This window comes from Dendrobium catenatum, unplaced genomic scaffold, assembly GCF_001605985.2.
Source record: "Dendrobium catenatum unplaced genomic scaffold, ASM160598v2 fragScaff_scaffold_993, whole genome shotgun sequence".
NCBI classification, from domain to species: Eukaryota; Viridiplantae; Streptophyta; class Magnoliopsida; order Asparagales; family Orchidaceae; genus Dendrobium; species Dendrobium catenatum.
Genome location: NW_021319455.1, coordinates 791,459 through 808,848, shown reverse-complemented (window position 1 = coordinate 808,848; position 17,390 = coordinate 791,459). Strand labels below are relative to the sequence as shown.

At 42.2% G+C, this 17,390-nt stretch overlaps 1 pseudogene; it reads left to right on the top strand.

Moving 5' to 3' along the window:
- The first annotated feature begins 15,574 nt into the window (after positions 1-15,574).
- Positions 15,575-16,758, top strand: LOC110100039 (annotated as a pseudogene).
- The last annotated feature ends 632 nt before the right edge of the window (positions 16,759-17,390 follow it).

The window sequence follows — 17,390 nt, the reverse complement described above, 5'->3', positions numbered from 1 at the left end:
AGAGTTTCTTATTTAAAATTTTTCTCTCTCTTTTTTTTTTTTTTCAATTTTTTCGCCTAGTATTCTCTGAATAATTGATTTGATTCACAAACAATGAATTCACACTTACTAAATAGAGGTAAAACACTAGCTTATTCCATTTATTTTTGATCTAAAATAAAAATCCAAACAATCAATCCAACACTGCAATTTATTCTTAAAGTAGAGAATATATTGGACTTCAATTATTAATTAAAATTGTCTCAGTTCAGTGTAGCTTTCTTGCAGTTCTATGAGCTATGCTGGTAACATCTCAGCTATGCCACATTAACATCTTTAGCCAAGCATATAAACTCTTGATATAAAAAGGCCGTCTCTATTAAGTAATGGGTGGTCTTAGAATCTTAATTAAACACATAAAGCTATCTGAACTTTGTTAACTGGTTCTTAAATTAATTCTACATTTATAGAGTTTTTTTGCATTCTCATTCTCATTTATGTTAGAATTCTCAGATTGTGGCTCAAATTTATACTTAATTAATATCTATATCTTATAGAAAATATGGTTTCGTTTTGGACAAATTTTGCAATTGTTTTTTTTTTTTTTTATACTACGAATAAATTTTTTGCTATAAACATTTAAAAAGATGGTAACAACACCGCACTAAACAACATCAAACGAAGGGGAAAAACTGTCTCAAATGGAGTCAAAATATGTATTCTATCGATAATATAATTCAAATCTTCTTCAAACCTTGTTACATCCCACTTCTATTGTTTGAATAAGGGTCAAACCTCATATATTTTTGTTTATTTTTAGCCTTAAAATTGGCTTGAAACTCGTTTGAAGCTCTCCTTTGAACTAGAGATTTCTCTTTTATAAATATGACTTAGGGTTCGTTTTGGGGAGACTTTTATTATTGCCTTTCTAAAATTTGAATTTTAGTACAATTTTTTTATTATTGTTTACTAAAAACCTCCCGTTTTAGAAAGCAATAAAAAAGCCGTCCCAAACGAAAAGCCTTAGTTTGATGCATGCATTGCAAGAGATAATGAAGGCATTCATAATCTACTTAATAAATAAAATCAACATCAACTTCTTTTTTTTAAAAACAAAACAATACAAAGGGAAACGGAACAAAGCATGAAATACCAACAGCATAAAATATTCAAATAGATGACATATTCGACAACAACCCATAATTAGAGAAACAAAGAACAAGCCCCTAAAATGGCCGCCAAACTATAAAAAAAAAAAAAAGAAGAAAGAAAAATCACACAAATCTAATAATATTAGGATAATTCCACAATTACCGTGAATCCTTTTCCTTGCGTGAATCAAAATTTCCTGAATATTTATTTTACCATTGGTGCCCAGCCTAATTTTTTCTGGGAACTAATGATTCTTTGAGCTAACAGCGTTGCTGGCTTGCCCTGCCGAACCCTTGGCAGCTTGCACAGTATCATCCTTCAGTGTCAGGCCTTTTCCGTCTGCTTCCTGAACACAGGCCATTCCCAAGCTCAGACATCCATGCCTTCATCACAAAATCTGTATTTCAGCCATTCATCTACTTTCTCGAGCCTTTTCGCTTCAATGTCTCGCAGTATTTTCGCGCCGAATCAAACAGAGTATGTCCACCGTGTTCCTCTCCCAAAAAACGGTCTCCAGAACGACCAGCCGGAAGCTTGTACACATCCCGTCACTTCTCCGTAACATTTCCCCCCTTGGACCTGAACGCAACTGGGAGCCACATAACCAGACGTCCAGGTGCTAGGTCCGCGTGTCGATGTAGCCTGTAAGCCTCCCACCAAAAGCTTGGGAGATGCCGAAGTCGGAGATCTTGACCTCTCCAATTCTCATCAATGAGGAATTGTTTTCCGCTTTATGTCACGGTGAATGAATCTTTTGGTCTCGCACTCGCGGTGCAGGTAGTGGAATCCCAGGCAACACCGAGAAGGATCCGGATTGCTTCTTCCAGCTAGGGGGAATCAGACTGTAATATTCAGATTGCGATGATCCCCTGCTCTATGCATTCGTATATCAAGAGACGTTGTTAGATTACTTCGTAACAGAAAAGGCAAGCGAACCAGCATTCGCTGGTGCAGCTCTCCGATGATCACTGAATTCTGCATGGAAATCACTCTTCCCCTTTCGTCCTCATTCCGCGCTGAGTCTTTTCAACTGCAACAGGCGACGGGGTTTGGCCTTCCATACATGGTCAGATAACCCTTGACAGACAATCGCGTGCTCCTCTCCCCCAATTCCGAGGCGAAGGGAATTTCGTGCCTTTGGCTAGTTCTTGGAGCAGGAGAAGCTCCGCGGCGCGACCTCCTCCTGAAACGCCAGCTCCCATTTTGACGCCATTAGCAATACGGTACCTCCCATAAAACAACCAATAACCTCCGGTGCCGGCGACCAAGCAAGGCTAGAAAGACGCCGGCGTTGATTGCCACGCACAAGGCACGGCCTCAGGGTATTAGGCTCCTCTGTTCTCCTCAGCTTGCCTATCATTGATGTAAGGCAGTGCTAATGCCTGCGGTAAAGTTGGGTACCTTGCAGCGCGACTGATCGTGCTTATGCTTGGCTCAGTTCTTGTTGAAAAACAGGCAGCCTTCGCAGTTTGCAATTCGGCAAGGCAGGTGCTGCTGCATTCATCCTCGCTCTCGACGGAGATAATGCGTAGGGCCTCGTTCATACAACACTAATGTCAAACCGTGCTCCATCGAGAAGGTGGTGGTAGTATCGAAGTGCCTGACCAACAGTTTGGTTCAGGTAAACTTTTCTGGCATCACATTGTCCGGAGCGCGGAATCGGTGAAGTTGATCCAGGCAGGCAGCGACACTTCAGGCTGCTGTTGCTTGATCACGCAGTAGCTGTTCATGCGCAAAAGCGTTCAGTCTTGGCAAGCGGTCATTGATGAGTAAGAATTTCGATATCACCGGAGTGACCTGTTGGTGCCTAAGCCTTAGCGGCGACGCCTGGAAGATATTTATTTCGAATCTAAGCGTCGCATAGGGTATGAGCATTGTTTGTTGTGTCAATTTGTTATAACTGTGTCAAATTGATCTGATTGTTCAGCAGGTGCTGAGGAAGAGACGGCCATCTTCAGCCAAGGATACCACTTGTATGTACTTTAGATCGGCCGAGGCCACATGTCTGCGAGGAACCATCTATAGCAGTGCGCTCTGTTCAAAATCAATTTTTTATTTTTTTCTAAATCTTTCTTACTTGATCAAGAGCATTGGGATAATAAAAGGACCGTAAGACAGATTAATTACCTGTAGTTGTATCACCATCCGCAGCAATATCCTCTTGAACGATGTTAAAGGACCAGTTTGGAGTCGCACTGCATATTATGGTGAGAAAGTAAATAACTGGTCGGTGCATTCTGGCGGGAGGTCAGCCGGTGCCGCAATTTCAAAACTGACCTTCCCATTCATTGTGTCGGTCGGATTAATCAAAACTCTGCCAAGTGATACAAGAGTCGCCTTTGACGCCGCCACTCCCGGCCTTGGACGGATAATTACGCTGAGTTCTCGATTAAAAGTTCCAAATGTTGCGAATCATAGACACGAATTGCCGCTGTCGAGATGCTTGACACCCGGTGGACTCATGTTACCGTTGAATTCGATGAAGGTTATGGTTTTGCTCGTTAGATGGCGTCGTAGAAGAACCCCCTGTTTTGGTGAGGAATTAGAACGGCATTCTTTTTGAGATAAGCTGATGCCTTGAGTCTCTGCCGTGTCCAAATTACAAAACGGTTCCATCGTGGGGAACGTACATATTTTTATGCAATGGAGAACTCCTTGCCTTCCTGATAGAATTACCGAAGGCGAAGCGCCGGAAGGAGAGATCCAAGAGCTCGGGCCGGCGGGCTGAGAGTTGAGATGGAAGGGAGGAGCGACGGGGAATCCAGTAAAGGCATGTGTCTTTAGCTGCGAAGCATTACTGCTTGCCCGACCGCGACGAGGTGAGGAACCAAGGCGAACATGTGCTCAGTTAGTATTCTCAGAATAATTGGATTTGATTCACAAACAATTTTGAATCCAACGTATCTAGATCAGAGCCCTACATGGGGTCCTGGTTGGGTACCCACTAGGTACCCACGTTCTGCGCTGGCGGGCTTTGCCCACCCACACCCACCTATTGTGACTTTCCGGATGTCATACCCACCCACACCCACCCACTTTCCAAGCTTATTGAATGCAGTCTGCCATAGAATGATGGCATTGTGATTTTATGCCATTTTCTTTGACTGCAAACATTCAAGCCACATATCAAAATTTATCATAGTCGTGACGCGGTTCAGTGTTGCGCACTGTATAGTAAGGATTATTATAATATATTGCATGTATAAGATGATTAGTAATGTAAATTGGTTCTCCTCTGATGTTGAGTACCCACCCATACCCACCCACGAGGCTATGGGCGTACCCATACCCACCCATGCCCATTGGGTATGGGTGGGTACGTGGGTGGGTGTGGGTATGGATACCCAATGCAGGGCTCTGATCTAGATAGAGGTAAACACTTAATCCCATTTATTCTTGCATCTATAAAGAAGATCCATAACCATCAATCCAACATGCATTTATTGTCTTTAAAGTAGAGAATTTATTGGACTTCAAATATAATTAAAATTTGTCTCAGTTCAGTGTAGCTTCTTGCAGTTCTTAGCTATGCTTGTAAACATCTCAGCTATGCACATTAACATCTTAGCCAAGCATATAAACCTCTTGATATAAAAGGCTCTCTATTAAGTTATATGGTGGTCTTAGAATCTTAATTAATACACATAAAGCTATCTGAACTTTGTTAACTGGTTCTTAATAATTCTACATTATATAGAGTTTTTTTGCATTTCTCTTCTCATTATGTAGAATAATCAGATGTGGCTCAAATTTATACTTAATTATACCTATATCTTATAGAAAATATGATTTCGTTTTGGACAAATTTTTGCAATTGTTTTTTTTTTTTATACTTACGAATAAATTTTTTGCTATAAAACAACTTTAAAAGATAGTAAGAAAACTGTCTCAAATGAAGTCTAAATATGTAATTCTATTGATAATATAATTCAAATCTTCTTCAAACCTTGTTACAATCCACACTTCTATGTTTGAATAAGGGTCAAACCTCATATTATTTTTGTTTATTTTTTAGCCTTAAATATGGCTTGAAACTCGTTTGAAGCTCTCCTTTGAAACTAGGATTCTCTTTTATAATATGACTTAGTTTGATTGCATGCATTGCAAGAGATAATGAAGGCATTCTAATCTACTTAATAAATAATAAATCAACATCAACATCAACATCTTTTTTTTAAAACAAACAATACAAAGGGAAAACGAAAGAAAAGCATGAAATACCAACAGCTAAAATATTCAAATAGATGACATATTGCACAACAACCCATAATTAGAGAAACAAGAACAAGGCCCCTAAATGGCCGCAAACTTAAAAAAAAAAAGAAGAAGAAGAAAGAAAAATCACACAAATCTAATAATATTAGGATAATTCCATCATACGTGAATCCTTCCCTTGCGTGAATCAAAATTTCCTGAATTTTATTTTACCATTGGTGCCCAGCTAATTTTTTTCTGGGAACTAATGATTCTTTGAGCAACGGCGGTTGCTGGGCTTGGCCCTGCCGAAACCCCTTGCAGCTTGCACAGTATAACATCCTCCATGTCAGGCCTTTCGTCTGGCTTTTCCTGAACACAGGCCATTCCCAGCTTCAGCATCCATGCCTTCTCCAAATCTGTTTCAGCCATATCATCTACTTTCTCGAGCCTTTTCGCTTCAATGTCTTCGCAGTATTTTCGCGCCGACTCAAACAGATTATTGTCCACCGTGTTCCTCTCCCAAAAAACGGTCTCCAGAACGACGATGCCGAAGCTGTACACATCCGCCTTCTCCGTAACATTTTCCCCCTTGGACTGAACGCACTCGGGAGCCACATAACCAGACGTCCCAGGTGCTGAGGTCCGCGTTGTCGATGTAGCCTGTAAGCCTCCCACCAAAAGCTTGGAGATGCCGAAGTCGGAGATCTTGACTCTCCAATTCTCATCAATGAGGATGTTTTCCGGCTTTATGTCACGGTGAATGATCTTGGTCTCGCACTCGCGGTGCAGGTAGTGAATTCCCCGGGCAACACCGAGAAGGATCCTGGATTGCTTCTTCCAGCTAGGGGGATCAGACTGTAATATCAGATTGGCGAGTGATCCCCTGCTTATGTATTCGTATATCAAGAGACGTTTAGATTCTTCGTAACAGAAACCGAGCAAGCGAACCAGATTCGCGTGGTGAGCTCTCCCGATGATCCTGATCTCTGCATGGAAATCACTCTCCCCTTTCTCCTCTTCCGCGCTGAGTCTTTTCACTGCAACAGGGACGGGGTTTGGCCTTCCATACATGGTCAGATAACCCTTGAAGACAATCGCGTGGCCTCCTCTCCCCAATTCCGAGGCGAAGGAATTCGTGGCCTTGGCTAGTTCTTGGAAGGAGAAGCTCCGCGGCGCGACCTCCTCCTGAAACGCCAGCTCCCATTTGCGCCATAGCAATCGGTACCTCCCATAAAACAACCAATAACCTCCGGTGCCGGCGACCAGCAAGGCTAGAAAGACGCCGGCGTTGATTGCGACGCACAAGAGCACGGCCTTCAGGTGTATTAGGCTCCTCTGTTTCTCCTCAGCTTTGCCTATCTTGATGTAAGCAGTGCTAATGCCTGCGGTAAAGTTGGTACCTTTAGCAGCGCGACTGATCGGTAGCTTATGCTTGGCGCAGTTCTTGTTGAAAAACACGGCAGCCTCGCAGTTGCATTCGGCAAGGCAGGTGCTTCTGCATTCATCCTCGCTCTCGACGGAGATAATGCTGTAGGCCTCTTCATACAACACTAAATTGTCAACGTGCTCCATCGAGAAGGTGGTGGTAGTATCGGAAGTGCCTGACCAACAGTTTGGTTCGGTAATACTTTTCTGGCATCCATTGTCCGGAGCGCCGGAATCGGTGAAGTTGAATCCAGGCAGGCAGCGACACTCAGCGCTGCTGTTGCTGATCACGCAGTAGCTGTTCATGCCGCAAAAGCTTTCAGTCTGGCAAGCGTCTTGATGAGTAAGAATTTCGTATACCGGAGTGGACCTGTTGGTGCCTAAGTTCAGCGCGAACAGCTGGAAGTATTTATTCGAATCTAGCGTCGCATAGTAGAGCATTTTTGTTTTGCTGTCTTTTGGGTTATACTGTGTCAAATTGATCTGATTGTCAGCGGTGCTGAGGAAGAGACGGCCATCTTCGCCAAGGATCCACTTTGTGTACCTGATCGGCGAGGCCCATGTCTGCGAGGACCATATAGCAGTGCGCTCTGTTCAAATCCAATTTTTTATTTTTTTCTAAATCTTTCTTACTTGATCAAGAGATTGGGATAATAAAAGGACCGTAAAGACAGATTAATTACCTGTAGTTGTATCACCATCCGCAGCAATATTCCTCTTGAACGAGTAAAGGACCAGGTTGGAGTCGCACTGCATGGTGAGAAAGTAAAATAACTGGTCGGTGCTATTCTGGCGGGAGGTCAGGCCGGTGCCGCAATTCAAAACCTGACCTCCTATCATTGTGTCGGTCGGATTATCAAAACTCTGCCAAGTGATACAAGAGTCGCCTTTGACGCCGCCACTCCCGGCCTGGACGGATATTACGCTGCAGTTCTTCGTAAAAGTCCAATTGTTGGAATCATAGACCACGAAGTTGCCGCTGTCGAGCATGCTTGCACCGGTGGACTCTGTACCGTTGAATTCGATGAGGGTTATGGTTTTGGCTCCGTTAGATGGCGTGAGAAGAAACCCCTGTTTTGTGAGGAATAGAACGGCTTCTTTGGAGATAAGCTTGATGCCTTGATCTCTTGCCGCTGTCCAAATTACTAACGGTTCCATCGTAGGGGAGACGTACATATTTATGCCAATGGAGAACTCCTTGCCTTCCTGATAGAATCCGAAGGCGAAGCGGCCGGAAGGAGAGATCCAAGAGCTCGGGCCGGCGGGAGAGTTGAGATGGAGGGAGGAGCCGACGGGGATCTCAGTAAAGGCATGTGTTTTAGCTGCGAAGCCTATTACTGCTTGCCCGACCGCGACGAAGGTGAGGAACAAGGCGAACATGGCTCAGTTTCTCGGGCCTTTCTGCAAGCTAGGCTTCTTTCTGTTTATCTAAGCAATGGAATGATGATAAATAGCGGAGAGTTCATTGACTAAAACCCCACGCAAGTCAAGTAGGAAAATAACATTTTAATTTAATCCCTAAAGTTTTTAATTTAAATAGTCTTAAAATTCATGCATAATCTGATTTTTTTTGTATTTAAAAAGATTTTTTTAACATTATATATAATATATTAAAATGGGGAGAGGTGATTGGTTGTTGACTTGAGGAAGAAGAGTCTACTTGGAATTATTTGGCCAATATGCCTTTAATTGAAAGGATATTTGATTTAATTTTCATTAGAATGTTAAACAAATCATTAGATTTATTTTAACATAAATATAAAACATTAATAATCTACTAATTATAAATTTATAATATTATATCCAATTTAAGTAAACATAAATTAAAAAGATTTATCAGAACTAAGTTTTATTTATTTTTTTTACATAATTTTTTTAATGTCTATAAATTGGACAATTTTCTTATATTTGTCTTTTTTTTTTTAATTAAAATGTATCTGGTCATTGCTTTGCTTGGGGAAGAATAGCTGGCTTTGATAATACTAATAGCATGCCTTTAACTAATTCTTTTATTGCTATCTATGCTTTTTAATTAAAAAATTTCTAGTTCAAGATATTTTTTAACTAAAAATATACTTTAAAAACAATAATAAAGTCGTTTCTAATGAGAAAAATTATTCTGATTGGAGATTTGGGTGGTCCGGAGGCCAACCAAAATGCGCCACATCACCCGGTACACAACGATACTTAGCACCAATTCGAGCAAAAAAGTGATGTGACGAGTTTTGATTGTCCTCCAAATAGCGTATGGTGTCTGCATGTACAGAATATTTTTTCCTCCCTAGAGCTACAAATTAAATATATTTTTCATGATGAACCGAACAAAAAAAAAAGAACATAAGAACTCAAATACTAAAAAGTTAAATAAATTCCTTAATAAAAGAATACATGAATAAATAGTTAGATGGCCTCAAAGAAATGCAATATCTATCATTTTTGTGAAAATCGAACCGAATGTTGAAACAAAAGGATGATATATTCAATTTTCAAAAGTTCAAATTGGGATGAAAATAATGAAGTAATACAGATATTTTAATATAGCTTAAGTGACATTATATGATGCAATAATGATATTTTTACTAATCAAATATATAATATTTTAAATCAGGGAACTATGCCATTGAAAGCGTTGAATTTTTTTCTAAATCAAAATTTTGGGAAATGATTGTTTGATTATTTATGAGATTGTTGCGGGCTGAAAGATTCGTGGCAATAGAGTGAATAAACTTTTTGTCCTAGTGATGCACGGATATCCAACACGCAAACAGAAAGATAAGAGTAAAACACCTGATATTTTTTTACGTGGAAAGCCCGAAGAGGGAAAAACCACGGTGCCTCGCCCAGGTGAAAAGATTCTACTAAACTTTAGTGAATTACAAGGGTTGACCCGTCCCTCGATTTAGAGGCGGTCGAATTACAGTAATTTGGAGAGCTAGTCAAAGGTATGAAGATGGTCGTACGGATGTTCGGCGGCAATCATCGGCCAGGCAAAGGTCCGGCAGCCGGGAGAAGGTCCGGGGAAGGCGGCAGCCGGGCGAAGGTCCAACGAAGGTCGGGCTGAAGTCCAACGATGGGCGGCAGCCGGGAGAAGTTCCGGCGGAAGGCAGCGGCCGGGCGAAGGTCTGACGAAGGTCGATCTGAAGTCCGGCGATGGGCAGCGGCTGGGCGAAGGTCCGGCGAAAGGAGGCGGCTAGGCGAAGGTCCGACGAAGGTCGGGCTGAAGTCGACGCACGGACGGTGGCTCGGGCGAAGGTCCGGCAGCAAAGGGCGGTTTGGTCCGGCGCAAGGTCCACGGCGGCGGACGTAGTGGTCCAGCTTGCAGGCGGGCGGTTCCTGCGGTTTGTCCCCGACGAAGTCGGGCTGGAATCCGGCTACGGGGGCGGCCGGACGTGGTCCGGCGCAGGTAGGTGGTCGACGACAGGTGTCGATGGATCCGGCGACAGGCGCTGCGGGCGGTGGTTCTGGCGACGGCGGCGGACCGATGTGGTGTCTGGCAGCGGGGCGCGCGCCCTGGCGGTGGTCCGCGATAGGAGTCTGCCAGGACAGGTAGGTGGCTAGAGCTCTGAAGCTTCAGACTCTCTCAAATTCTCTAGCCTAAAGGTCCCCCTCATGTAGAGAGTGGGTCTTCTATTTATAGATTTTCATGGTGACCCACACACTAAATCTAGAGAAGATTTTGGGGGCAGTTCAGAGGCTCATCGGATTGGCTCGTTATTTGATTCCTCCGATTGAGTATGGAGTTTTTCAACTGTTTAAGTGCCTTAACAATTCGGAATTTGAAGATCTTGGGTTCGTTGGATTCGTCTTGCCGAGACGCTCGATTTGACTATAAGCATGCCATATTTGGATATGATTTCATTATCCAAATAATGCTTTAACCCTTCTAAATGTGGTTCGGGCCCCCGATTCTCTACACACAATCAACCTGTGTGCGAATATAATTGGAATGAGAATCATCAAGGCTTAGAGCTCATAAAAAAAACAAAATATTATGCTTACTACGGGCCACCAACAACATCAATAATTAAAGCAAGTAGACCAGAAAAAAGAATTAGACAAAGGACTTGTGGCTAAGAATTACACCTTAAACTTTCATGGACTAAGAATCTGCCTTTTTCAATTGGAATTCATAAAAGAGAAGCTTTGGGGGTAGAAACTTCCACCGCTTTTTCTTATTGTTTTCTTTATATAGCTTAACTTTTTTACTATTTTTTAAAACAATTTTTTACTACAAAATTTTTTAATTAAATAAAAAATTATACTAAAAAACTATTTTAGAAAGTATTAAAAAAATCTATCCCAAATGATGCCTATATTCCTTTCCCACCAAATAATTGAAAACATGACAAAGACATTTAAGACAGAGCTTCTTAATAATAATATGAGTGAAATGGGAGCTAGCTTCTAAAACTTGAAGCTTCAGAAGAAGACAATTTCCGTAGCAAGAAGGCAATAGATGAATGAGCTTGTCATGCAATACCTAAGAACTGTCTCTAATAATTTAATTTACCTATTGGGATGAATGAAAACATCTACACCAAAACGATCTTTATTGAACCGCTAATACAAATATTGGAACGGAGAAACGAGCTAGAACCTGATGCGGAGCATCACAGTTTAATGTCACCTCAAGACTATCTTATCATTTTATTCTTAGTTGTTATTCAACATCGTTCTGTTTTATTTAGCATTGCATTTTCATTCTGTTAGTACGACATCACTTTTTGTCGTTTTGTCCTTTAGAATGTAGTGGCTTGGTGACTGAATCCGCCTAAGCCTAATATATATAGTTTGCTTGCTTAGATAATAGAGACTTTTGATTGCTAATTTCTACAAACGACTTGCATTTTGCCTCTGTTTTCCTTTTCTTTTTTGCTTCTTCTGCAGGCGTTGCTTCAGCTTTGGTATCAGAGCTTGATATCATGGAAGAATGCAATAAGTGTGGGACTGGTGAGTAAAATCGCAGTCTAGAAGCCCTTTAGGCCTCGCACTCTAGAGTAGTCCGACAGTTGGATGAAATAGCTTCAGATTTGTGTCGAATCTCTGCTGAGATGAGGCGAGAGTTCCAATCCATCAGAAGAGAGTTAGAATAGCAGCAAACACCGTGTCCGACAATGCAGCCACTAGGTTTTCCACATTGGCACAGAGCTTGTGTTGGTCGGAATCGGAGAGGGATTCATATAGCTTTAGAAGTCACTGATTCTGAAGAGGGGGTTGGGAATTTTATCCAGAACATGTGTCTGAGTCAGACAACAAACACACTATGCAGCGACCTCGACGACATCATCGCAAACAGGAGTAGCACAAAGGTGAATTTAGGGTGAAGATGGACATACCGTTCTTTGATGAAAAATTGCACATCGAGGATTATTTAGATTGGGAACGTGCTGTTGAAACATTCTTTGAATACATGAAAATAGAACCTGAAAAACAAGTCAAATATGTTGTGAGACGACTCAGGGGTGGTGCGAGTGCGTGGTGGCTCCAGTTATTGTAATGTTGTAGGCGTGAAGGTCAGGGACAAGTCCATAGCTAGTATAGGTTGAAACAGCTTCTTCGCTCTCATTTCTTGCCAACGGAGTATGAGCAAATGTTCAACATTGTACCCAAGGAAATCGTTCTGTTAATGATTACACTGAAGAATTTTATCGCTTGAGTGCGCGTAACAATTTGAATGAAACCACGAATCAATTGGCCGCAAATTATATCGGGGGTTTAAAAGAGTCCATCCAAGATAAACTTGAGCTTAATTCAATTTGGACGTTGTCACAGGCTGTCAATTTCACGCTCAAGGCTGAGATCCAACTAGCTAAGCATTCCAGACATCAGTCAACTAGAATATCTTATTTAGAACAGCTTAATGACACTTTTAGAACTCTAATTACTAACGAGCCAACACCTGCTCCGCCACAACCTATTATGCAAGCATCTATGCCAGTAGATCCAAAGGGTCAGCCAAAGGCCAAAGTACCATTTAAAGAAAATCCATATGCTAGACCTTCTACTATCAAATATTTTCGTTGCTTCCAACAAGGCCACAAGTCAAACGAATGCCCGCGGAGACAACAAATTCAGCTTCTAGAGGCCGAGGCTGATGAGGAGGGGGAACATTCAGAAAATGAAAAGGAAGAAGAACCGAAAGATATAGTTGGGGATGAGGGAGAACAACTTATTTGTGTCATAGAACGGTTGTTGTTAGCTCCACGACAACCAAATAATTTTCAGCGCAATGCTATTCTCAAGACCAAGTATACTGTAAAGGGCAAGGTGTGTCAACTTGATTGACAATGGGTGCACTGAGAATGTCGTGTCTCAAACTATGGTGCAAGCGTTGCAATTGAAGACGACAAAAATCCTCACCCATACAAGATAAGTTGGGTAAAGATGGTAATGGAAATTTTTGTTATAGAAATGTGTCGCCTCACTTTCTCAATTGAGAAGAACTAAATTTTTTGAGGTTTTATGCGATGTGGTAGACATGGGTGTATGCCACTTGATTTTGGGCAGACCATGGCAGTTCGATGTAGGTGCTATTTATGACGGAAGAGCTAATACATATTCTCTAGATTGGAAGGGAAAAAGGTTGAGACCAATATCCCAATAATCCGACAGCTCTTCAATATCCAGTGAAAAATCTGCTATACAACTAGTCACGGGACCAACCTTATTGCACGCGTGGAAAAAAACTTATGTTTTATTGGCTTTGGTGGTTAAGGAACAAAGTGAGAATATTAATTCTTAAGGCACTCCAGCAGTTATTCAGAAGCTGATTGAGAAATTTAAAGAAATTCTATCAGAAACAATGCCGCATACATTGCCTTCATTCATGGCACTTCAACATCAAATTAATTTTATCTGAGGATCGGTGCTTCCAAACGTGCCCCACTACCAAATGAATCCTAAAGAGCAGGAAATCATGCAGCAAATGGTTAATGAATTGTTGGAAAAATAGTTGATTCAATCAAGTTTGAGTCCTTGCGCTGTGCCGACATTACTTGTACCGAAGAAGGATGGCAAGTTGAGGATGTGCATGGACAGTCGCACAATCAATAGAATAATAATAAAATTTTAATTTCTTGTTCCACGGGTCAAAGAGCTACTGGAAAAATTCGTGGATGCCTCAATCTTTTCAAAGTTTGATTTCCAAAATGGCTATCATCAAATAAGAATTAAACCAGACGATGAGTGGAAAACTATTTTCAAAATGCGGCAAGGGCAATTTGAATGGAGAGTTCTCCCATTTGGTTTGTGCAATGCACCTTCTACATTCATGAGATTAATGAATGAAATTTTAAAACCATTCCTTAATAAATTTTGCGTTGCCTATTTTGATGACATCTTAGTTTATAGCTTGAATTTGGATGATCACATCAAGCATCTGACAGCCATATTTGAAATATTGAAACAAAACAACTCTATTTAAATGAATCCAAAAGTCAGTTGTTTCAAATGTCTATTTTTTGGGATGCATAGTTTCAGCTGATTGTGTTTTGGTGGACCAACGCAAGGTGGCAGCCATTGCCAATTGGCCGGTACCTAATTCTTTTTCTGACATTAGAAGTTTCCATGGTTTGGCTAACTTTTATCGTAGATTCATTAAAGGGCTTAGTTTGATAATGGCCCCAATTACGGACTGTTTGAAACGTAAACACTCCAATGGACAAATAAACAACAAAATAACTTTTAAGCAATCAAGTCCATGCTTACAGTGACGCCCGTCTTGGCCCTCCCCTACTTCAACAAAACTTTTCATGTCCATATAGATGCTTCATCAATGGGTATAGGGGTTGTATTAAATCAAGTGGGTCGTCCAATCGAGTTCTTGATGCAGAGCATCTTAGCTAAATTGTTCCTTAAGCATATGTTAGTTGTTTTGTTACAAGTTTGTTATAGGATTCTAGAATGTTCTTGATTTCTCTAAGTTTCTTTGCTAGCTTATAAATATAGGAATTGTGAGAGGAAAGGGATATGAATGAATATTTTTGGATTTTAGAATAGCTTGGCTGTTTTGGTCTCTTGGAGCTGTTGAGCTCTTCTCCATCATGCTTCTTTGGTGATTCTCCCCACATAAGATGGTATCAGAGCCAGGTATGACCCTTGACATAGATCAGGGCCCTGGGCTACTGCTACATCAACCCTTGACGTCGATCGGGGTTTTGGATGCTTGGGGAAGTCATGTATGAAGTTAGGCTGTCAACGAAGTTCGAAGCATCCACCAGCCGGCAACCATACTGGCAAATCTACACATCCCGCTAGCAACCATACCAGCGATTCCATTGCTGGCAATCATACCAGCAAATCGCTCTTCGATGGCAACCATACCGTCGGAGATCTCCACACATGATTCCGCCATCCGCGACCTTGGTTGCGTTCCTCGCAGTCGACTCGTCTACATGTGATATGTGCCCGTGCTTGTGTAGTTCGTGCGAACGGCCATGCCGTCCACGCCGCTCGCGACAGCAGGCATCCGCCCATTCTCGCGCCCGTCCACACCCGGGTAATCATTCCCGCTCGCGCTCGCTTCCTCTCCGGCACGTGATTTCCCCTCAGATCCACCCGCGCAGTCTCGCAACCCAATCCTCATTGTCTCCATCCCCAACGACCAGATCCATCCCATTAGACAACTTCTCGCAAACCCGTGGATCTGCCTCCCGTTCCCGTCTCACGCACGAGTCCGACCATTGTCCACACTCTCGTGTTACTCTTCCGCCAGTCCGACTCCATTTCTGTTTTCTGATTCCGTTGATACCAAGATCTCTGGCTCTATTCTGGCTTCAATTAGCCGCCTCTCCAGTCTGTAGACACTATCTATTGCACAGCGATGCTCTCAGAACCCACATCACCCATGCACAAAGCCGTGCTCAGTCGAGACCATGCTGCACTAAAACAAATCCTTGCCGCTATTCCCCGCCTTTTCAAAGCCTAACCGAGGCCGAATCCATCACCGAGGAAGACAAGGCCAATGCCATCTCATCTGTCATTGATCGCCGCAATGTCTATGAGCGTGAAACCCCTCTCCACCTTGCCATCAAACTCGGTGATGCCACCGCCGTTGAGATGCTCATGGCCGCCGGAGCGGATTCAAGCCTCCAAAACATGCAGGGATGTAGCCCTGTTCAAGAAGCCATCTGTGCTCGAGAGGAACAAATCGCAAAGATCATTGCTCAGCATTACTAGGCCTCAGCCTTGGTCAAGTGGTGTCGCCGAATGCCACGCATTGTGGCTGCCATGAATCGGATGAGAGATTTCTATATGAAGATCATTTTCCATTTGAAGAGCTCCGTGATCCCTTTCATATCAAGAATTGATCCATCTGATACCTACAAGATATGGAAGCGGTGATCGAATCTGAGAGCAGATATGACGCTTTCCGGCTTCGATGGTTTGAAGATTAAGCGAGCCGAGCAGAGCGTTTTGTTTTTGGGAGCAGGTTCGGCTGATGGAAAGGTAAAGCCTGTTAGGTTGTACTTAATCTCGCATAAGGATAAGGAAGTTCTCGATGCTTTGGATGGAGCAGGGGACTTGGTTTCTGATGCTGAATTGCAACATGAGGTTGCAGCTCTGTTTAGAACCAATATTATTCGACCAGGGCTTGATGTTACCCGTACGGTGCTAGTTCCATAGATGAATTGGAGAAAGCAGCAAATGTTGGAGATGATTGGGCCATGGAATGCTAAGGTCTATAACATGCATCATGTAGTTGCTAGTATAAGGTCACGGCGGGTTCCTGGTGCCATGACTGATGATGAGATATTCGCTGTTAAGAATGATGGAGTGGATGTTGAGTTTGGTGATGAGCTCATTGAGGGAGAGAGGAAGAAATTGGAGGCAACTTTAAAGATGGAAAATTCAGATTCTGCCTATTTCACTCAGCAAAATGATCAGAGTCCGGTTGTTGTTAAGAACTCCACAATCAATGCAGTGGTGGGTGGAAAACGCATTGGAGTTGCTTCTACTCAAAAGACAAATCACTTTCAGACTTTGATCATTTTAGAAGAACTTTGATTGCCCTAGTTTAGTTTTTCCTTCTTTTTCCAGCTCGAGATACACAGAGAAGTTATGCAGGTTGTGGCTAACAATGTCCCTCGACATTTGCTCGAGAAAATCTATAATATCAAATTGCCAAAACCAAAGCCTTATGAGCTGCAATCGAGGCCACCGACAGCTGCTGAACTGTTGAAGACTTGCTCAACAGTGAGGCCAGAACCTTCAGATGGAATCTTATCGCAAATGCTGCAAGGACTAATCCTCAAGGATCTTACAAGTATGGTAGCATCACGGTCCAGATCCCTGAACTTTTCAAGTTCAGGAGTTTCAACACCAAGTTTAAGTATGCACAATTTTCTCCACGACCCATCTCCCCAGCCCTCGCCTGCATCCGTGTGTTCCATCCTGACTCCGCCCCAGCTTAGCTTTCTTCATACCAGAGGAGAATGATGCAGAGCATCTTAGCTAAATTGTTCATTAAGCATATGTTAGTTGTTTTGTTACAAGTTTGTTATAGGATTCTAGAATGTTCTTGATTTCTCTAGGTTTCTTTGCTAGCTTATAAATATAAGAATTGTGAGAGGAAAGGGATATGAATGAATATTTTTTGAATTTTAGAACAGCTTAGCTATTTTGGTCTCTTAGAGCTG